This window comes from Odocoileus virginianus, unplaced genomic scaffold (assembly GCF_023699985.2).
Source record: "Odocoileus virginianus isolate 20LAN1187 ecotype Illinois unplaced genomic scaffold, Ovbor_1.2 Unplaced_Contig_18, whole genome shotgun sequence".
Classification (NCBI taxonomy): Eukaryota; Metazoa; Chordata; class Mammalia; order Artiodactyla; family Cervidae; genus Odocoileus; species Odocoileus virginianus.
Genome location: NW_027224335.1, coordinates 1,515,625 through 1,540,065, shown reverse-complemented (window position 1 = coordinate 1,540,065; position 24,441 = coordinate 1,515,625). Strand labels below are relative to the sequence as shown.

The 24,441-nt window shown below is 39.0% G+C and overlaps 1 protein-coding gene across 1 annotated transcript in view; it reads right to left on the bottom strand.

Moving 5' to 3' along the window:
- The window catches only part of DGKK (diacylglycerol kinase kappa), a 170,504-nt gene that overhangs the window by 71,950 nt on the left and 74,113 nt on the right, over positions 1–24,441 (bottom strand). The gene's annotated exons all lie outside the window — the stretch shown is intronic.

The window sequence follows — 24,441 nt, the reverse complement described above, 5'->3', positions numbered from 1 at the left end:
ATAAAGACCATTACAGTATACTAACATATATATGGAATTTAGAAAGATGGTAATGATAACCCTATATCCTCTGCCTTTTTTAAATCCAGCTTGAACATCCAGAAGTTATCAGTTCATGTATTGTTGAAGCCTAGCTTGGAGAATTTTGAGCATTACTTTGAAGTGTGTGAGATGAGTGTAATTGTGCAGTAGTTTGAACATTCTTTGGCCTTGCCTTTCTTTGGGATTTGAATGAAAACTGACCTTTTCCAGTCCTGTGGCCACTGCTGAGTTTTCCAAATTTGCTGGCATATTGAGTGCAGCACTTTAACAGCATCATCATTTAGGATTTGAAATAGCTCAGCTGGAATTCCATCACCTCCACTAGCTGTTTCAGAGTGATGCTTCCTAAGGACGACATGACTTTGCACTCCAGGATGTCTGGCTCTAGGTAAATGATCACACCTTCGCGGTTATCTGGGTCATGAAGATCTTTTTTGTATAGTTCTTCTGTGTATTCTTGCCACCTCTTCTTAATATCTTCTGCTTCTGTTAGGTCCATACCATTTCTGTCCTTTATTGTGCCCATCTTTACATGAAATGTTCCCTTGGTATCTCTAATTTTCTTGAAGAGATCTCCAGTCTTTCCCATTCTATTGTTTTCCTCTATTTCTTTGCATTGATCACTTAGGAAGGCTTTCTTATCTCTCCTTGCTATTTTTTGGAACTCTGCATTCAAATGGATATCTTTCCTTTTATCCTTTGCCTTTTGCTTCTCTTCTTTTCTCAGCTATTTGTAAGGCCTCCTCAGACAACCATTTTGCTTTTTGGATTTCTTTTTCTTGGAGATGTTTTTGATCATGGCCTCCTGTACAATGTTACAAATCTCTGTCCATAGTTCTTCAGGCACTCTATCAGATCTAATCCCTTGAATCTATTTGTCACTTCCACTGTATAATCAGGGATTATATAATCAGGGATTTGATTTTCATAAATGAATGACCTATTGGTTTTCCCTACTTGACTCAATTTAAGTCTGAATTTTGCAATAAGGAGTTCATGATCTGAGCCACAGTCAGCTCCTGGTCTTGTTTTTGCTGACTGTATAGAGCTTCTCCATCTTTGGCTGCAAAGAATATAATCAGTCTGATTTCAGTATTGACCATCTGGTGATGTCCATGTGTAGAGTCGTCTCTTGTGTTGTTGGAAGAGGTGTTTGCTATGACCAGTGCGTTCTCTTGGCAAAACTCTATTAGCCTTTGCCCTGCTTCATTTTGTACTCCAAGGCCAAACTTGCCTGTTACTCCAGGTATCTCTTGACTTCCTACTTTTGCATTCCAGTCCCCTATGATGAAAAGGACATCTTTTTTGGTGTTAGTTCTAGAAGGTCTTGTAGGTCTTCATAGAACCATTCAACTTCAGCTTCTTTGGCATTAGTGGTTGGGGCATAGACTTGGATTACTGTGATATTGAATGGTTTGCCTTGGAAATGAACAAAGATCATTCTGTTGCTGTTGAGATTGCACCCAAAGCATTTCAGACTCTTTTGTTGACTATGAGGGCTACTCCATTTCTTCTAAGGGATTCTTGCCCACAGTAGTAGATATAATGGTCATCTGAATTAAATTCACCATTCTGGTCCATTTTAGTTCACTGATTCCTAAAATGTCAATGTTTACTCTTGCCATCTCCTGTTGACCACTTCCAATTTACCTTGATTCATGGACCTAACATTTCAGGTTCCTATGTAATATTGTTCTTTACAGCATTGAACTTACTTCCATCACCAGTCACATCCTCAACTGGGTGCTGCTTTCACTTTGGCTCCATCTTTCCAGAGTTATTTCTTCACTCCTCCCCAGCAGCATGTTGCGCATCTACTGACCTGGGGAGTTTGTCTTTCAGTGTCATATCTTTTTGCTGTTTCATATTATTCATGGGGTTTTCAAGGCAAGAATACTGAAGTGGTTTGCCATTCCCTTCTCCAGTGGACCACATTTTGTCAGAACTCTCCACCATGACCCATCCATCTTGGGTGGCCCTACACAGGCATGGCTCATAGTTTCACTGAGTTAGACAAGGCTGTGATCCATGTGATCAGTTTGGTTAGTTTTCTGTGATTGTGGTTTTCATTCTGTCTGCCCTCTGATGGATAAGGATAAGAGGCTTGTGGAAGCTTCCTGATGGGAGGGACTGGCTGTGGGGGAATCTGGGCCTTGCTCTGATGGGCAATGCCATGCTCAGTAAATCTTTAATCCAATTTTCTGTTGATGGGTGGAACTGTGTTCCCTCCCTGTAGTTTGGCCTGAGGCCAAACTATGGTAGGGGTAATGGCAACCTCCTTCAAAAGGACTTATGCTCCCAGGACTGTTGTATTCAGTGCCCCTGACCCCATGGCAGGCCACTGTTGACCCACGCCTCCACCAAAGACTCCTGGACACTCACAGGCAAGTCTGGTTCAGTCTCTTGTGGGATCACTGCTCCTTTCTCCTGGGTCCTGATGTGCACAAGGTTTTGTTTGTTCCCTCCAAGAGTCTGTTTCTCCAGTCCTGTGGAAGTTCTATAATCAAATCCCACTATCCTTCAAAGTCAAATTCCCTGGGGGTTCTCAGTCCCTTTGCCAGATCCCCAGGTTGGGAATCTGTTGTGGGCCCTAGAACTTTCATAACAGTGTGAGAAATTCTTTGGTATAACTATTCTCCAGTTTGTGGGTCATCTGCTCAGTGGCTCTATGGTGGGGCTAATGGTGACCTCCTCCAAGAGGACTTATGCCACACACTGCACCTCCCAGGTCTGCTGCAGCCAGAGCCCCTGTCCCCGCAGCAGGCTTCTGCTGACTAGTGCCTCTGCAGTTGACACTCAAACATTTGAGCCCTCTGAGCTTCTCTGGCAGATGTGGGGTTGATCCTAAATACGATTTCACTCCTCCTGCCGTCTTTTGGGGCTTCTCCTTTATCCTTGGATGTGGGATATCTTTTTTTTTTTGGTGGAATCCAACATTCTCCTGTCAATGGTTGTTCAGCAGCAAGTTGCAGTTTTGGAGTTCTCACGGGGGAAGATGAACACACATTCTTCTACTCAGGCATCTTCGATACACTATATGTATACAGATATCCCCTCTTTTTTGGATTTCTTTCCCACTTAGGTCACCACAGAGCACTGAGTATGGTCTACTGAGCTATACAGTAGGTTCCCATTAGTTATCGATTTTATACATTGTATCAATAGTGTATATATATCAATCTCAACCTCCCAATTCATCCCACCCCTCCATTTCCCAGCTTTGTGTGTACACATTTGTTCTCTATGTCTGTGTCTCTGTTTTGCAAATAAGATCATCTATACCATTTTTCTAGATTCCACATATGTGCATTAATATACGATATTTGTTTTTCTTTTAACTTACTTCACTCTACATGACAGTCTCTAGTATATTCATTCTTATACATGGATGAACCTTGAAAATATTAAGCTAAATGAAACATCAGTCAAAAATAGCCACTATTGTCTGATTTTGTTTGTATGAAATGTCCAAAATAGTCAAATTCTGAGAGTAAATGTAGATTAGTGGTTGCCAGAGCCTGCAAAATGGGGTCCTGGGGATTGACTGCCAAAAGGTGTGTGGTTTCTTTTTGAGGTGATGAAAATGTTCTAAGATATTGTAGTGGTGATTACACAACACTGTGATATACTAAAAACAACTGAATGTACACTTTAAATGGGTGAATTGTGTGTCATGTGAATTATGTCTCAATAAAGATGTTACAAATTTAAAAAAAAATCCTTAACAAAATATTAGTAAGCTGAATTTAGCAATGCATTACTAAAAGGATCATACATCAAGTAGTATTTATCCCAGGGATGTAAAGATGATTCAGTATCTGCAAATCAATCAATGTAATACACTATATTAACAAACTGAAGAATAAAAATCATATGATAATCTCAATAGATGCCTAAAAAAGCTTTTGACAAAATTCAGCATTTATGACAAAACTCTCCAAAAAGTGGGAATAGAGGAAACTTACTTCCACTGAATAAAGGCCAACTGATAGTGAACAAAATGACAAACTGATAGCTAACAGCATACTCAATGTGAAAAGCTGAGAGTATTTTCTCTGAGGTCAGGAACAAGACAAAGCATTCCACTCTTGCCACTTTTGTTCAACATGATATGTTGAACCACACATGTGTCCTAGCCACAATAGAAAAGAAAAGTAATAAAAGGAATACAAATTGGAAAGGAAGATGTAAAATTGTCACTGTTTGCAGATGACATGGTATTATACATAGAATACCCTAAAGATGCCTTGAAAATACCACTAGAATTCATCAATGAACTTGGGGAAGTTGCAGGATATGAAATTAAGACACAGAAATCTGTTGCATTTCTACTCACAGCAAACTATGAGAAAGTGGAATTAAGAAAACAATCCTATTTACAATCACATCAAAAGAATAAAATACCTAGGAATAAATCTAACTGAGGATATTAAAGACCTTTACACAAAAAACTATAAAACACTGATGAAAGAAATTAAATATGACACAAGATATACCATCTTCATGGATTGGAAGAATTAATGTTGTTAAAATGATCATGCTATCCAAAGCAATCTACAGATTCAATGCAATCCCTATCAAAATACCAATGTCATTTTTCACAAAACTAGAACAAATAATTCTAAAATTTGTGTGGAAACACAAAAGACCCAAAAGAGCTATAATAATCTTGAAGAAAACAGAGCTGGAGGTATCAACCTCCATGATTACAAGCTGTACTACAAAGCTACAGTAATCAAAGCACATTGGTACTGGTACAAAATGCCATAGATCAATGGAACATAATAGAGTGCCAAGAAATGAATGCACACTTTTTTGGCAATTAATCTATGACAAAGGAGGTAAGAATATACAATGGGGAAAAGACAGCCTCTTCAATAAATGGAGCTAGGTAACCTTGGCAGCTACATGCAAAAGAATAAACTGGATTACTCTCTCATACCATGACAAAAAAAATTTCAAAATGGATTAAAACCTTATATGTAAGACCTGAAATTGCAAAACTTCTAGAAATAAACACAGGCTGTAAGTTTTAGTAATATAAATATTACTGGTCTTAGGAATATAAATATTTTGGGAGTGATGCTCAGGCAAGGGAAACAAAAGCAAATGGAACCTAATCAAACTATTAATACAAAGCTTTTGCACTGTGAGGGTTACTATCAACAAAATGAAAAGACCACCTGGTGAATGGTAAAAAATATTTGCAACCATATATCCAATAAGAGTTTAATATCCAAAATATATTGTACAAAGAACTCATATAACTTAACATCATAAAAACAAAAAACTTGGTTGAAAAATGGGCAGAGGACCTGAATAAATATTTCTCCAAAGAAAACATAGATGACCAACAGGCACATGAAAAGATGCTCAATGTCACTAATTATCATGGAAATGTATGTAAAACCCACAATGAAGATTGGCTCAAGATGGTGGAGCTGAAGGATGTGTGCTCATCTCCTGTGGGAGGACCAAAATCACAACTGCTGAACAACCATCAACAAGAAGACAATGGAACCCAACAGAAAAGATATCCCACATCCCAAAACAAAGGAGAAGGCAGGAGGAGTGCTATCACAATAAAATCAAATCCCATACCCACCAGGCGGGTGACCCACAAACTGGAGAACAATTATACCACAGAAGTTCTCCCACTGCTGTGAAAGTTTTGAGCCCAATCAGGTTTCCCAGCCTGGGCATCCAGCAAAGGTGATAGCATGCAGGACCCTGTGGGGCTCCAGGGCACAAAGCCTTTCTGTGTCCCCCATTTCTTTCAGCATTCATTCAGCCTCCATGACCTTCCCTGAGTTCCAATGGGCAGATTCAAGCAGTTGTTAATTAGAGAAGGGAGGGGAGGTGAGACCAGGGAGAAGCAGTCAAGAGCAGCCTTGGGGCAAGGTCCTGTTTCCCATCAACAGATACACACAACAATATCTTTGAGCTATTTTGCAGATACTGAACCCCCTCCAGGTGGGAGAAGTTAACAGTTAATGGTGATATGCTGCCCATAAGCATGTAGACCCCAGACCAATTGGACCTGAAGTTGATGATGCTGACTCCTACTTACCTCACCACCAACCCATCAGAAGAATGTCCACAAGCTGATCATGCCCTCTTTGAACAATTACTATAAAACTTCTCACTATCTTCCTCAAGTTGGGACACACAGTTTTGAGGGCATCAGCTGGCTGTGGTCCCCTTTGCCTGACAAAGTAGTAAAGCTATCCTTCGCTACTTCTCCCAAAACCCTGTCTCTGAGATTCGAGTCAGCACCAGTGCACAGAGAAGCTGAGCTTTTGGCATCCAAGGGACTAGGAATCCCCAGAGAATCTGACTTTGAAGGCCAGTGGGATTTGATTGCAGGACTTCCACAGGACTGGAGGAAACAGAGACTCCACTCTTGGAAGGCACACACAAAATCTTGTGTGCACCCAGGACCCAGGGGAAAGGAGCAGTGACCCTACAGGAGACTGAACCAAACCTACCTGCTAGTTTTGGAAGGTCTCCTACAGAGGTGTGGGGCAGCTGTGGCTCACTGCAGGGACAAAGACACTGGCAGCAGCAGTCCTAGGAAGCACCCATTGGCATGAACCCTCCTGGAGGTCATAATTAGCCTTATCATAGAGCCTGTAGACTCCAGGGCTGGTTCACCTCAGGCCAAAGAAATAACAGGGAGGGAGCACAGCCTCACCCATCAGCAGACAAGTGGATTAAAGTTTTACTGAGCACCAGAGCAAGACTCAGTTCTACCCACCACCAGTCTTTCCCATCAGGAATCTTGCACAAGCCTTAGATAGCCTCATTCACCAGAGGACAAAGAGAAAAGAAGCAAAAAGAACTACAATCATGCAGCCACCAGAACGAAACCACAATCACAGAAAGTTAATCAAAATGAAAAGGCAGAGGATTATGTCCCAGATGAAGGAACAAGATAAAACCCCAGAAAAACAACTAAATGAAGTGGAGATAGGCAACCTTCCAGAAAAAGAATTCAGAATAATGATAGTGAAGATGATCGAAGATCTTGGGAAAAGAATGGAGGCAAAGATTGAGAGGATGTAAGAAGTGTTTAACAGAGACCTAGAAACAAACAGATGAAGAATACAATAACTGAAATGAAAAATACACTAGAAGGAATCAACAGCAGAATAACTGAGGCAGAAGAACAGATAAATGACCTGGAAGACAGAATGGTGGAAATCACTGCTGCAGAACAGAATAAAGAAAAAGAATGAAAAGAAATGAAGACAGCCTAAGAGACCTCTGGGATAACATTAAATGCACCAACATTTGCATTATTAGGGTCCCAGAAGGAAAATAGAAAGGACCCATGAGGTTGCAGAGTCAGACACAATGAGGCCACTAAGCACGCATGCACACGTTATATAAGAAAGTTGTTAAGAGGGCAAATCCTAAGTGCTCTCCTTATGAGGATGATAATGTTTTTATTTGTTTAATTTTGTATCTTTATGAGATGATATAGGCTCACTAAACTTATTTTAACAATCATTTCATGATGTATGTAGTAAGTCTAATCATTATGTTGGACAGTGTAATCTTGTATGGTGCCAATTTGTTGTTCAGAGGACTTTGTAACTCCATGCTCCATGGACTGAAGCATGCCAGGCTTCCCTGTCCTTCACTATCTCCCTGAGTTTGCTCACTCCTTGAGTCAGTGATGCATCCATCCTCTGCCACCCCCTTCTCCTCTTGCCCTCAATCTTTCCCAGCATCAGGGTCTTTTCCAATGAGTCAGCTCTTTGCATCTGGTGGCCAAAGTATTGGAGCTTCAGCTTCAGCATCAGTCCTTCCAATGAATACTCAGGGTTGATTTCCTTTAGGGTTGACTGGTTTGATCTCCTTGCTGTTCAAGGGACTCTCAAGAGTCTTCTCCAGCACCATAATTCGAAAGCATCAATTCTTCGGCACTCAGCCTTCTTTATGGTCCAGCTCTCACATCTGTACATGACTACTGGAAAAACCATAGCTTTGACTATATGGATCTTTTTGGGTGTAGTGATGTCTCTGCTTTTGAATATGCTATCTAGGTCTGTCATAGCTTTTCTTCCAAGGAGCAAGTGCCTTTTAATTTCATGGCTGCAGTCACTGTCCACAGTGATTTTGGAGCCAAGAAAATAAAATCTGCTCACTGTTTCCAATTTTCCCCATCTATTTGCCATGAAGTGATGGGACTGGATGCCGTGATCTTAGTTTTTTGAATATTAAGTTTACAGCCCACTTTTTCACTCTTCTCTTTTATTTTCATCAAGAGGCTCTTTAGTTCCTCTTCACTTTCTGCCATTAGGATGGTATCATCTGCATTTCTGAGGTTGTTGATATTTCTCCTAGCAATCTTAATTCAAGCTTGTGATTAATCCTTCCCAGAATTTCGCTTGATGTACTCTGCACAGAAATAAGCAGGGTGACAATATATAGCCTTGACCTACTCCTTTCCCAATTTTGAACCAGTCCATTGTTCCATGTCCAGTTCTGTTGCTTCTTGACCTGCATACAGGTTTCTCAGGAGGCAGGTAAGATGGTCTGGTATTCCCATCTCTTGAAGACTTTTCCACAGTTTGTGATCCACATAGTCAAAGGCTTCCACATACTCAATGAAGCAGAAGTAAATGATTTTCTGGAATTCTCTTGCTTTTTCTATGATCCAACAGATGTTGGCAATTTGATCTCTGGTTCCTCTGCCTTTTCTAAATCAGCTTGTACATCTGGAAGTTCTTGGTTCATATACTGTTGAAGCTTAGCTTGAAGGATTTTGAGCATAACCTTGCTAGCATGTGCAAAATGAGCACAATTGTATACTAGTTTAAACATCCTTTGGCATTGCCTTTCTTTGGGATTGGAATGAAAACTGACCTTTTCTAGTCCTGTGGCCATTGCTGAATTTTCCAAATTTGCTGACATATTGAGTAAAGCACTTTAACAGCATCATCTTTTAGGATTTGAAATAGCTCAGCTGGAATTCCATCACCTCCACTAGCTTTGTTCATAGTAATGCTTCCTAAGGCTCACTTGACTTCACACTCCAGGATGTCTGGCTCTAGGTGAGTGACCACACCATTGTGGTTATCTGGGTCATTAAGACCTTTTTTGTACAGTTCTTCTGTGTATTTTTTCCCACCTGTTAATTTTTTTCTGCTTCTGTTTGGTCCTTTCCATTTCTGTCCTTTATTGTGCCCATCTTTGCATGAATGTATGTCAATTGTATCTCAATAAAATTGCAAGGAAAAAATACATCATCATCTCCAAAAAGTGACAGTTTTACTTCTTCCTTTATGATTTTGTTACCTTTTGTTACCTTTTCTTGCTCAATTGCTGTGGCTAAGACTTCCAATACCATGTTGGAAGTGGCCAAGTTAAAAGTGGGCAGAATCGGCATCCTTGTCCATTCTCATTCCTGGTCTGAGAGGAAAACTTTATAGCCTTTCCCATTTAATGTGATGATAGCTGAGAACTTTCCATATATTGCCTTTATCATGTTGAGGTGCATTCCCTTTAGACTCCCTTTATTGAAGGTTTTTATCATAAACAAATGTTGAATTTTGTCAAATGCTTTTTCTACATCTGATTAGATGATTGTATGATTTTTATCTCTCATTGTATTAATGTATCACATTGTTTTATGAGCAGATGTTGAATCATCCTTGCATCCTTGGAATAGATCTCAGTTGAAAATGGTATATGATCCTTTTAATGTATTTTCTAATTCAGTTTGCTAATATCCTGTTGAGGATGTTTGCATCTGTGTTCATTTGGGGTATTATTCCATAATTTTATTTTCTTGTATCATCTTTGTCCAGTTTTGTTGTCTGGGTAATTTTGACCTGGTAAAATGGGTTTGGAAATGTTCCTTCCCTTTTATTTTTTGGGGAGAATTTGAGGATTGCTATTGATTCTCTTTTGAATGTTTGGTAGAATTCAACAGCCAAGAGCCATCTGTTTCTGCACTTTTGTCTTTGGGGGAATTTTTTGATTACTGACTCAGTCTCATTACTTGCAATCAGTTTGTTCAGATATTCTATTTCTTCATGATCCAGTCTATGTTTTTAGGAATTTGTCCATCTCTTGTGTTTCCACTTGAGAAATAGTTCACACTAGTCTTTATGATCCTTTACTTCTTAGGTGTTGGTTCAATCTCTCCTCTTTCAGTTCTGATTTTATTGATGTGAATCCTGTCTCTTATTTTCTTGGTATGTCTAGCTAATAATTTGTTGATTCCGTTTGTTTTAATTTCACAAATTTTTTCTGCTTACTTTTTAGTCCCTGTTGCATTTATTTCAACTCTGATCTTTATTATTCCCTTCTTCCTACCAACTTTAGGCTCTATATTTTCCTTTTTTCTAATTCCTTGAGGTACACAGTTAAGTTGTTTATTTCAAAAATTTCTTCTTTCTTAATGTAGGCATTTATCACTATGTATTTTCTTCTTATGGGCTTCCCTGGTGGCTCAGTGGTAAGGAATCTGCCTGCCAATGCAGGAGATGCGGGTTTGATCCCTGGGTTGGGAAGATCCCCTGGAGAAGGAAATGGCAACTCACTCCAGTATTCTTGCTGGGGAAATCCCATGGACAGAGGAGCCTGGTGGGCTACAGTCCATAGGGCTGCAAAAGAGAGTTGGACACAACTTAGAGACTAAACACAACACACTTTCTGCTTAGAACTGCTTTTGTGGTATGCCATATGTTTTTGCATGCTTTTTAAAATTTTTTCATTTGTCTCAAAGTTGTTTTTATCTTTTGATTTATTCATTGACCCATTGGTTTTTCAGTAGCATGTTGTTTAATCTCCACATCTTTGTGAATTTTCCAGTTTTCTTCACGTAATTAATTTGTAGTTTCATACTATTGTGGTTAGGAAAGATGATTTCAATATTTTCAAATATAAGACTTGCTTGTGGCCTTACATATGACTTATCCTCTAGAATGTTCAATGTGTGCTTGAGAAGAATTTGTATTCTGCTGCTTTCAGATGAAATGTTCTGTATGTATCTGATATATCATATCATTTAAAGCCAAAGTTTCCTTTGAGATTTTTTCTAGATGATCTATCCATTAATGATAATGGGATATTAAAATCCCCTTCTCTTAGTATAACCTGTACATCCCTCCCTTTCCATTGGTTAATATTTACTTTATAATTTAGGTGCTTCTATGTTGAGTACATAAATATTTACAAATATTATATCCTTTTGTTAGGATTTTTTTTATTTTGTTGGATTATCCCCTTTATCATTATATGATGGCCAGTTTTTGTCTCATTACAGTCATTGTTTTAAAGTCTGTTTTGCCTGATATAAGTATAGCTGCCCTTACCTTCTTCTGCATTAATTTGCACAAAATACCTCCTTTCATCCTGTCCTTCAGTCCTTATATCTGTAGTGAGTCTCTTGTGGGAAGCATATAGATAAGCCATGTTTTTCTATCTCTTCAGCCACTCTATGTTTCTTTTTTTTCTCAATTATTTTTATTAGTTGGAGGCTAATTACTTTACAATATTGCAGTGGTTTTTGTCATACATTGACATGAATCAGCCATGGATTTACATGTGTTCCCCATCCCGATCCCCCTCCCACCTCCCTCCCCATCCCATCCCTCTGGGTCATCCCAGTGCACCAGCCCCACGCACTTGTCTCATGCATCCAACCTGGACTGGAGATCTGTTTCACACTTGATAATATACATGTTTCGATGCTGTTCTCTCAGATCATCCCACCCTCGCCTTCTCCCATAAAGTCCAAAAGTCTGTTCTGTACATCCATGTCTCTTTTTCTGTTTTGCATATAGGGTTATCGTTACCATCTTTTTAAATTCCATATACATGCATTAGTATACTGTATTGGTCTTTATCTTTCTGGCTTACTTCACTCTGTATAATGGGCTCCAGTTTCATCCACCTCATTAGAACTGATTCAAATGAATTCTTTTTAATGGCTGAGTAATATTCCATGGTGTATATGTACCACAGCTTCCTTATCCATTCGTCTGCTGATGGGCATCTAGGTTGCTTCCATGTCCTGGCTATGATAAACAGTGCTGCGATGAACATTGGGGTGCACGTGTCTCTTTCAGATCTGGTTTCCTCGGTGTGTATGCCCAGGAGTGGGATTGCTGGGTCATATGGCAGTTCTAATTCCAGTTTTTTAAGGAATCTCCACACTGTTCTCCATAGTGGCTGTACTTGTTTGCATTCCCACCAACAGTGTAAGAGGGTTCCCTTTTCTCCACACCCTCTCCAGCATTTATTGCTTGTAGACTTTTGGATAGCAGCCATTCTGACTGGTATGTAATGGTACCTCATTGTGGTTTTGATTTGCATTTCTCTGATAATGAGCGATGTTGAGCATCTTTTCATGTGTTTGTTAGCCATCTGTATGTCTTCTTTGGAGAAATGTCTGTTTAGTTCTTTGGCCCATTTTTTGATTGGGTCATTTATTTTTCTGGAATTGAGCTGGAGGAGTTGCTTGTATATTTTTGAGATTAATCCTTTGTCTGTTTCTTCATTTGCTATTATTTTCTCCCATTCTGAAGGCTGTCTTTTCACCTTGCTTATAATTTCCTTTGTTGTGCAAAAGCTTTTAAGTTTCATTAGGCCCCATTTGTTTATTTTTGTTTATGTTTCTTGATTGGAGAATTTAGACTACTTACTTTTGAAAGTAATTACTGATAGGTATGTGCTTATTTTATTAATTGTGTGCTGGATGTTTTGTATTTCCTTTGTTCCATTCTTCTTCCCTTGCTTTCTCCCTTTGTGATTTCATAATTTTCTATAATGATATGCTTAGATTCCTTTATCTTTATCTTTTGTGTATCTACTATAGGTTTTTGCATTGTGGTTAACATGAGGTTTACACACAAGGTCTTATAACAGTCTAATTTATGTTGATAACAATTTGAGTGTCTTCTAAAGCTCTAAATTTTTACTCTCCCTTTACAACTTTCAATGTTTTTGTTTCCACAGTTTACCTCTTTTACTTTGTAGTTATGGTTATTTTTACTACTTTTGTCTTTTAACCTTCATACTAGTTTTTTAAAAAATTAATTTACTTTTTATTGAAGGATAATTGCTTTACATAATTTTGCTGTTTTCTGTCAAACCTCAACATGAATCAGCCATAGGTATACATATATCCCCTCCCTTTTGAACCTCCCTCCCATCTCCCTCCCCATCCCACCCCTCTAGGTTGATACAGAGCCCCTGTTTGAGTTTCCTGAGCCATACAGCAAATTCCCATTGGCTATCTATTTTACATATGGTAATGTAAGTTTCCATGTTACTCTTTCCATACATCTCACCCTCTCCTCCCCTCTCCCCATGTCCATAAGTCTATTCTCTATGTCTGTTTCTCCATTGTTGCCCTGTAAATAAATTCTTCAGTACCATTTTTCTAGATTCTGTATATATGTGTTAGAATACAGTATTTATCTTTCTCTTTCTGACTCACTTCACTCTGTATAATAGGTTCTAGGTTCATCCACCTCATTAGAACTGACTCAAATGCGTTCCTTTTTATGGCCGAATAATATTCCATTTATCCATTCATCTGTTGATGGACATCTAGGTTGCTTCCATGTTCTAGCTATTGTAAATAGTGCTGCAATGAACAATGGGATACATGTGTCTCTTTTCAATTTTGGTTTCCTCAGGGTATATGCCTAGGAGTGGGATTGCTGGGTCATATGGTGGTTTTATTCCTAGTTTTTTAAGGAATCTCCATACCATCTTCCATAGTGGCTGTATCAATTTACATTCCCACCAACAGTGCAAGAGTGTTCCTTTTTCTTCACACCCTTTCCAGCATTTGTTGTTTGTAGACTTTTTGATGAGGGCCATTCTGACTGGTGTGAGGTGATATCTCATTGTAGTTTAGATTTGCATTTCTCTAATAATAAGCAACATTGAGCATCTTTTCATGAACCTTCATACTAGTTTTAAAAGTGATCAATGTACAACCTTTACAAAATTAGATTCTGAATTTTACTGTGTATTTACCTTTACCAGTGAACTTTATACTTTCCTATATTTTCATGTTAGTGCCCTTTAATTTCAGCTTAATTTATCTTTAATATTCTTGTAATGCTAGTCTAGTGGTGATGAACTCCTTTAACCTTTGCTTGTCTAGAAAACTCTCTTTTTCAGTTCAGAAGGACAGATTTTTCTGGCAGAGTTGGAAAGTTTTTTCTTTCAGCCCTTTGAATATATTGTGCGATTCCCTTCTGGCCTACAAATTTTGTGCTGAAATATCTGCTCATAGTCTTATGGGTGTTCCTTTGTACATAACTGTTTTCTCTTGCTGTTTTTATGATTCACTCCTTGTCCTTAACTTTTGACATTTTAATTCCAATGTATATTGGTGTGGTCCATTTGAGTTCCTCTTATTTGGCTCTTTCTGGGCTAAGTGGTCTGGATGGCTGTTTCTTTCCCTGGGTTAGGGAAGTTTTCAGCTGTCATTTCTTCAAATAAGTTTTCTGCCACTTTCTGTCTCTATTCTATTACTATGACCCCTATAATGTGAGTGTTTGTCTGCTTGATGTTGCCCATACATTCTTTGAGCTATCTTCACATTTTGTCAGTCTTTTTTTCCTTTTTGCTGCTCTGATTGGATGAATTCCATTTCTCTGTCTTTGAGTTCTCTAATCTTTTCTATTGTTTCATCTAGTCTGCCGTTGAAACCCTCTAGTGTATTTTTCAGTTTAATTATTTTCTTCAGCTCTATGACTTCCATTTGGCACTTTCTTATAATTTTCATCTCTCTGTTGAGGTTCTCACTGTGTTCATCCATTTTTTTCCTCAGCATGGTGAGCATCTTTATGACTGTTATTTTGAACTCTTGATTAGGTAAATCACTTACCTCTGTTTCATTAAGGACTTTTTCTGAAGCTGTTTCTGTTATTGTTATTTCATTTGGAACATATTCCTCTGTTTCTTCATTTTCCTTGACTTGCTGTGTTGTGTCCCAACTAGTAAAGAACTAAAGATCCTCTTGATGAAAGTGAAAGAGGAGAGTGAAAATGTTTGGTTAAAACTCAACATTCAGAAAACTAAGATCATGGCATCCGGTCCCATCACTTCATGGCAAACAGATGGGGAAACAATGGAAACAGTAACAGACTTTATTTTTGGGGGTTCCAAAATCACTGCAGATAGTGACTGCAGCCATGAAATTAAAAGATACTTGCTCCTTGGAAGAAAAGCTATGACCAACCTAGACAGCATATTAAAAAGCAGAGACATTACTTTGCCGACAAAGGTTTATCTAGTCAAAGCTATGGTTTTTCCAGTAGTCATGTATGGATGTGAAAAAAACAAGAAAGCTGAGCACCAAAGAATTAGTGCTTTTGAACTATAGTGTTGGAGAAGACTCTTGAGAGTCCTTTGGACTGCAAGGATGTCAAATCAGTCAATCCTAAAGGAAATCAGTCCTGAATATTCATTGGAAGGACTGATGCTCCAATACTTTGGAGCTGAAACTCCAATACTTTGGCCACCTGATGAGAAGAACTGACTCACTGGAAAAGATCCTGATGCTGGGAAATATTGAAAGCAGGAGGAGAAGGGGACAACAGAGGATGAGATGGTTGGATGGTATCATCAACTCGATGGACATGAGTTTGAGTAAGCTCTGGGAGTTGGTGATGGACAGGGAAGCCTGGTGTGCTTCAGTCCATGGGGTCACAAAGAGTTGGACACAACTGAGCCACTGAACTGAACTGAACTGAACCTCAGTGTCCCAAAGGAGAATAGCTCAATCAGTACCTAGATTCAGGTTAATTGGTAGCTGGGCCCTCAGGCCATAGCTTTTAGAGTATGCCAATAGATATAGTTCTGTGGGATTGAATATGTAAGTCCCACTGGTCACCAGAGTTGTGTGACCTATAAGTGTCACCTATGTGGCATTTGCAAAAACTGGCGTGCCAGATGAGTATACTTGCTCCTTTCCAGTAGATGTCTATGACCTGTTGTAAATCATAGGGAGAGCAGAATTGTGGCATCCACCATCCTCAGAGAGCATCTCAGTAGATTCTTAGATGAGTGTGAAGCCAGAGTCCTGCTCTCCATGCCAAAGCTCCAGGACAAGTAAACAAGCCTGTTTCACAGAAAGATGAGTTGTGTTTCAGCCTACTGTCTGTCTGTGCCCTTCGGGTGGTGGTTGGCCAAAAACTCTCTCTCTGTTACAGTCCCATGGGACCCCAAAATGCAAGCTACATTGGCCACCAGAGCCAGGCAATCAAGAGTTGTCCCTTGAGCAGAAATCACAAAACACCTGGGCACAAAACATGTGTAATAGCTCTTCTCCAGGAGATACTAGCATTTTGGATCATGTCAAAAGGAGAGCGTGAAAAAGCACCTGCTTCTAAGGTCTATAGAAAGGATTACAGTTGGCCCTTAGATATATGTTTAATTAAAAGTCTATTCCTCAAGCTACAAGGATGAAGATAAGATAACAGGCCTCTTTTGCAGAAAGATTGGGCTCCTCAATCTGTGCTTCTTGCTGTGCCCTGGTGGTGGCAGCTATAAGAACTCTTTCTTCATTTGTTACAATTCTTTGGGACCTCTGAGCATAAATCCTGCTGGTCATGAGATCCAGGTGATCTAGAGGTGTTCCCTGGGGGGCAGGTGCAAAAATCAGGACACCTGATGAGGGTTTAAGCTTCCTTCCAGGAGATAATGGTAAGCTGGAGCAGAGCAGAAGGAAATTACAAAGATGATGTCCACTGGCAGAAGCGAGGCAGAGGAAACCAAAATCTTTTAAGAAGAAGTTCATACTTTCATTTCTTCTTGTTTAGAATGATCGGTTTTAAAGAAGCATATGAAAGACTACAAAGGCTACAAAGACTGGATCAGGGTTTCTCAATATCATTGCTATTGATATTTTGGGCCAAATAGTTCTTTGTGCTAACCTGTGTATGGCAGGAAATTTAGCAGAATCTTAGGCCTCTATTCACTAGAAGTATGCAGCACATCCTTTCCCCCTGAGTTGTAACAATAAAAATATCTCTAGACAAAGACATTGTAACAATGAAAATATCTCTAGAAAAAGACATCAGGCAAAATGGCAGAGTAGAAAGAACCCGAGCTCACCTCCTTTCACTGGGCACACCAAAATACAACTATTTACAGAACAACCATCCGTGAGAAATTCTGGAGCTTATCAGAAAAGATCTTCTATTAACACAACTAAAACTATAAAGAAGGAACCACAACACGATGGGTAGGAGGGGTGGAGTTGTTGTATAGTCAATTTTCATACTCCTGGGGGGGCAACCAACAAACAGGAATTACAATTGTAGAAGTTCTCCCCAAGAAGAAAGGGGTCTGAGCCCCATATCAGGCTACCCAGTCTGGGGGTCCTGCCCTGGAAGACAAGCCCCTAGAATGTTCGTCTTTGAAGGTCAGCAGTGCTTACTTTCAGGAGTCTCAGGGGGTCGTGGGAAATAGAGACTCTATTCTTAAGGGCACAACAAAATTTCATAAGCTCTTGGACCCAGGGTAGAAGCAGAAATTTGAAAGGAGCCTGGCTTAGACCTAACTGATGATCTTGGAGAGTCTCCTGGAGAGGCTGGTGGCAAGTGGAGCTCACTCTGGGGACAATGGTTGCAGCCATTTTTGGAAGCTTGCTCTACCATGGGGGAACTGGAGCTAGCGAGCACCATTTTGGAATCATCCCTCCATCTTACTAACCTCAGGACCCATTCCCACTCCCACTCAACAGTCCATAGGCATCAGTACCAGAATGCCTCAGGGCAAGCCCTACCCACCAGCACACATGCTGCCTTAAGATCCTCTGAACCCACAAACAGCCCCCTACACATGCCCACCAGAGGGCCCAGGAAGTGTCCCCATACACCAGTGTCTGAAGGTACTAGACCAGGATCCCTAAGAGCCTGGCAGCAAGAGACCTGGGACTGACCCCTACCCACCAGTTGGCAGGCACCAGCTCTAGAATGCCTGGACCCACCCACCAGCAAGACTGCTCTAGCCTCAGGACCAGCCTTACCCATCAGTGGACAGGCACCACCCACAAGACAACTACAGCCTCACAGCCTGCAGACTCAGCCTACCCAACAGTAGTCCAGCACCAGCCATGGGACCACTGGGCCATAGTCCTGATTGCCAGCAGGCCAACACAAGCTTCAAGACACCCCAGACCAGTTGTGTCAGAAATTGGCCTACCCACTGGAGTACAACACCAGCTGTGGGGCCCTGAAGCCGAACCTCAGGACTCAGTTCTTTCTGCTAGTGGGCCACCACTAGTCAGAGGACCTGGCTTCAACCACAGGTCTGTTGGCAACAGCCCCAGGATCTCTTGGACCCTGGCTCTGACCACCAGTAAGCCAGCACTAGTCCTAGGGCCCCCTGCTGTTTCACAGCCAGCCGCCTAGTGACTTGGTCTTGCAGCACCCACACGAGGCAAAAGCTATCAACCAGCTGGACTGAAGGTCAGCCATGACTATCAGACCACCCATAGTAGTCGACCCACCACAACAGAAAGACCCATGTAGCCCACATAGGGGGCACCCCTAGAGAATTCGGCTCTGGTGATAAGAGAGGAATATGTTTCTGGGACACAGAGGATGTCTCTTACAAAAGGCTACTTCTTCAAGGTTGGGAAATGTAACCAACCTACCATATATATACAAACAATGACTTAGGCAAAATGAGGTGACAGACAAACATGTTCCAAATGAAGGAACAAGATAAAATCCCAGAAGAACAACCAAGTGAAGTGGAGACAGGCAATCTAACTAAAAAAGAGTTTGGGGTAGTGATCCTACAAATAATCAAAGAACTTTGGAGAAGAATGGATGCACAGAGTTGAGAAGTTAGAAGTTTTTAATGAAGAGTTGGAAAATATAAAGAAAAACCAAAAACAGGTGAAAAATACAATAACTGAAATAAAAAATACACTAGAAGGAATCAACTGTAGACTAAATGATACAGAGGAATGAATCAGCAAGCTGGAATACAGGGTAGCAGAAATCACTGATGCTGAACAGAAAAATAAGGAAAAGAAATGAGGACAGTTTAAGAGATCTCTGAGACAACATCAAGAGCACTAATATTCACATTATAGGGAACCCAGAAGTAGAAGAGAGAAAGGTGCTGAGAACATAATTGAAGAAATAATAGCTGAAAATTTCCCTAATTGGGAAAGTAAACAGACATTCAAATCCAGGAAGTGCAGAGTAACCCATACAGGATTAAACCAAAGAGGGACACACCAAGATACACTGTAATTAAAATGGAAAAAATGAAAATGAAGTGAGGTGAAAGTCATGCTCAGTCATGTCTGACTCTTTGCAACCCCATGGACTGTAGCCTGCTAGGCTCCTCTCTCCATGGAATTCTCCAGGCAAGAATACTGGAGGGTTGCCATTCCCTTCTCCAGGGGATCTTCTCAACCCAGGGATTGAACCCGGGTCTCCTGCACTGCAGGCAGATTCTTTACTATCTGAGCCACCATAGAAACAATAAGGGAAAAAGCAACACATTACAAGCAAGGGAACTCCCATAAATCTATCAGTGGACTTTTCAGCAGGCTAGGAGGGAGTGGCATGATATATTTAAAGCGACGAAAGGGGGGAAACCTATAACCAAGAATAAGCTACCTGGCATGGCTCTCATTTAGATTGATGGAGTGATGAAAAGCTATACAGACAAGCAAAAGATAAAAGAGTTCAGTACCACCACACAAGTAGTACAAATGCTAAAGAGACTTCTCTAAGTGAAAAACAAAAGCCCACAACTAGAAACATGAAAATTACAAACGAAAAAAGCTCATTGGTAAAAAATAAATATACAGTAAAGGTAGAAAATCAACCACATAGAAAGTAGGAAGGTTAAAAGAAAAAAGGAATAAAATAATCTATATCTGCAATAAATAGTTAAGGATTACACAAAAGAGTTAGATACAAAATGTGATGTTAAAAACAGTAAATTGTGAAGGGAGGAGTGTACAAATGTTGGATTGCTAAAATGTATTTGAAATTAAAGAGATCAGTAACTTAAAACAATTAAGTATAGATATAGATATAAACCTCATGGTAACCACAAACTTAAAATCTATAATAGGTACACACACACAATAGACAAAACAGGAATCCAAACATAACACTAAAGACAGTCATCAAATCACAAGAGAAGAGAGTAAGGGAAGAAAAGAACAAAAAGTACTAAAAATAACTAGAGACAATGAACAAGATGGCAATAAGTACATACCTATCAGTATTTACTTTCAGTGTAAAAGGACTCAGTGCTCCAATCATAAGATAGTGAGTGGCTGAATGGATACAAAAACAAGACCTGTATATATACTGCCTAAAAGAGACTCACTTCAGATCTAAAGACAAACACATACTCTAAGTTAGGGGATAGAACACATTATTCCATGCAAATGGAAAAGAAAAGGGGATAGCAATAGTTATATCAGGCAAAAAGACTTTAAAGCAAAAGCTATTACAGGAGAGAAAGAAGGATAGTTCATAATGATAAAGGGATCATTCCAAGAAGAAGGTATAACAATTGTAAATATATATGCACCCAACATAGGAGCACCTAAATGCACAAAGTAAATATTAACAGACATAAAGGAGAAACTGATAGTAACACAATAATAGGAGGGGACTTTAATACCCCACTACACCAATGAACAGATCATCCAGAAGGGAAATAAACACTTAAAAGACATTTAGAGAATGTGGAATATATATGTGTATATATTCCATCAAAAAGCAGAAGAATACACATATTTTCAAGTGTACAAGGAACTTTCTCCAGGATATATCACATACTAGATCACAAAACAAACCTTAGTAAACTTGCGTGTGTATATGTTCTTAGTTGCTCAGTCATGTCCAACTCTTTGTGACCCCATGGACTGTAGCCCACCAGGCTCCTCTGTCCATGGGATTCTCCAGGCAAGAATACTGGAGTGGGTTGCCCATTCCCTTCTCCAGGGGATCTTCTCAATCCAGGGATTGAACCTGGGTCTCCTGCATTGCTGGCTGATTCTTTACTATCTGGGCCACAAGGAAGGCACCTTGGTAAACTTAAGAAAATTGAAATCATATAAAGCATCTTTTCTTTTCACAATATTATGAAACTAGAAACCAACTAAAAGCAAAAAAAAAAGAAAAAGAAACCTGTGAAAAACACAAACATGTGGAAGCTAAACAATATGTTACTAAACAACCAATGGATCACTGAAGAAACCAAAGAGGAAAAAAAAAAATGGCTGAAGACTGATGAAAATGAAAACACACAATCCAAAATATATGAGACATAGCAAAGCAGTTCTAAGAGAGAATTTACTAGTGATATAAGTTTACCTAATAAAAAAAGAAAAAAATCTCAAAGAAACTAACCTTACACCTAAAAGAAGTAGATAAAGAGATCAAACCCCAAAGTTGGTAGAGGAAAATTCATAAAGATTGGAGTAGAAATAAATAAAATGGAGACTAAAATACAATAGAAAAGATCAATAAAACTAAGGGTTAGTTCTTTGAAAAGATAAACAGAATTGATAGACCCTTAGCCAGACTCATCAAGAAAAAAGAGAGATGGCCCAAATGGATAAAATTATAAATGACAATGGAGAAGTTACAACTGATACCATAGAAATGCAAAGGATAATGAGACTCCTACAAATAATTATATACCAATAAAATGGACAACATAGAAGAAATGGACAAATTCTTAGAAGGTACAATCTTCAAGACTTAACCAGGAAGAAATAGAAAATATGAACAGATCAACTACCAATAATTTAACTGAATCAGTAATGAAACAACTTCCAAGAAACAAAAGTCCAAGACTAGATAGCTTCACAGGTGAATTCTCAGTTCAGTCAGTTCAGTTCAGTCGCTCAGTCATGTCAACTCTTTGTGACCCCATGGACTGCAGCACGCCAGGCCTCCCTGTCCTTCACCAACTCCGGAGTTTGCTCAAACTCATGTCCATTGAGTTGGTGATGACATCCAACCATCTCATCCTCTATTATCCTGTTCTAATCCTGCCTTCAGTCTTTCCCAATATTAGGGTCTTTTCCAGTGAGTCAGTTCTTTGCATCGGGTAGCTGAAGCATTGGAGCTTCAGCTTCAGCATCAGTCCTTCTAATGAATATTCAAGACTGATTTCCTTTTGGATTGACTGGTTTGATTTCCTTGCAGTCCAAGGGACTCTCAAGAGTCTTCTCCAACATCACAGTTCAAAAGCATCAATTCTTTGGCATTCAGCTTTCTTTAATTCTACATCCATTTGCGATAAAAAAAACTCTTCAGAAAGTGGGTATAGAGGGAACATACCTTAGCATAATAAAGGCCATATATGATAATCCCACAGCTAACATCATATTCAACAGTGAAAAGCTGAAAGCATTTCCTCTAAGATCAGGAAAAAGACAATCAGGAAAAGACATTCCCACTGTTTTTATTCAACAGTATTGGAATTCCTAGCCATGGCAATCAGACAAAAAAAGAATTATAAGGAATCCACATTAGAAAGGAAGAAGTAAAAATGTCACTATTTGCAGATGACATGATATTATATATAGAAAATCCTAAAGACACTGTCAGAAAACAAGTAGAGCTCATCAATGAGTTCGGTAAAGTTGCAGGATATAAAATTAATTATATGGAAATCTGTTGAATTTCTATCCACTAACAATGGACCATCAGAAAATTATGGGCAAATCCTATTTACAATAACATCAAAAAGAATCAAATATGTAAGAATAAACTTTTCTAAGGAGGTAAAAATACCTGTACTTATATACTGATGAAAGACAACACAAACAGATGGAAAGATATACCTTTTTCATGGATTGCAAGAACTAAAATTGTTAAAATGACCATATTACCCAAGGAAATTTACAGGTCTGATGCAATCCCTGTCAAAATACCAATGGCATTTTTCACAGAACTAGAACAAATAATTCTAAAATTTGTATGGGACAAAAGACCCTGAAAGCCAAAAAATTTTTGAGAAAGAAGTACTCCCTAACTTCAGACCTTACTACAGAGCAATAGGCAATAGTAATGGCACTAAAACAGACATATAGATCACTGGAACAAAATAAAGAGCCCAGAAATATACCCACACACTTATGATAAGTTAATCTACAAAAAAGGAAGCAAGACTAGACTATGGAGCAAAGACAGTCTCTTCAATAAGTGGTACTGAGATAACTGGGCAACTACATGTAAAAGTGAAATTAGAACATTTTCTCATACCATATACAAAAGTAAACTCAAAATGGATTAAAGACCTAAATATAAGACCTGAAACCATAAAACTACTAGAAGAGAACATAGGCAGAACACTCTTTGACATAAATTATAGCAATATTTTTTTATCTGTCTCCTAAGGTAAGGAAATAAAAGCAAAAATAAATGAGTGGGATCCAGTTAAAATTAAAAGCTTTTGCATAGCAAAGGAAACCATCAACAAAATGAAAAGACAACCTACTGAATGGAAGAAAATATTTGCAAATGATATGACCAATAAGGGGTTAATATCCAAACTATATAAATAGCTTATACAACTCAATATTTAAAAACAACCCAATTAAAAAATGGAAGGGAGGCTCAAGAGGGAGCCTAAATAAATATATATATTATATTTATGGCTGATGAATGTTTTTGTACAGTAGAAACCAACACAACATTCTAAAGCAATTATCTTCCAATAAAAAAATGGGCAGAAGACCTGAATAGACATTTTTCCAAAGAAGATATACAGATGACCAACAGGCACATGAAAAGATGCTCAACATCACTAATCATCAGGGAAATGCAAATCAAAACCACAATGAGATATCACCTCACACCTGTCAGAATGGTTATCATCAAAAAGACCACAAATAACAAATGTTGGCAAGGATGTGGAGAAAAGGGAACCCTAGTATACTGTTGGTGGGAATGTAAACTGGTACAGCCACTATGGAAAACAGTATAGAGGTTCCTCAAAAAACTAAAAATAGAGGTTTCACATGCGTGTTCAGTCACTTCAGTTGTGTCCAACTCTGTGACCCTATGGACTATAGCTTGCTAGGCTCCTAGGATCCAACAATCCTACTTCTGGCTATATATCTGAAGAAAACATTAATTCAAAAATATACATGCACCTCAATGTTCACAGCAGCATTTTTTGTAATAGTAAAGATATGGAAGCATCCTTACTTAGTGCCCATCAACAGATGAATTGATAAAGAACAATTGTTACATATGTAAAAGTTGGAGTGGCTAAAAAGTTCTTTTTTTTCTGTTATATATAATGGAATAGTACTCTGACATTTAGAAGAATGAAAATTTGCCATTTGCAGTGACATGGATGGACCTTGAGAGTATTATGCTAAGTGAAATAAGTCAGACAGAGAAAGACAAA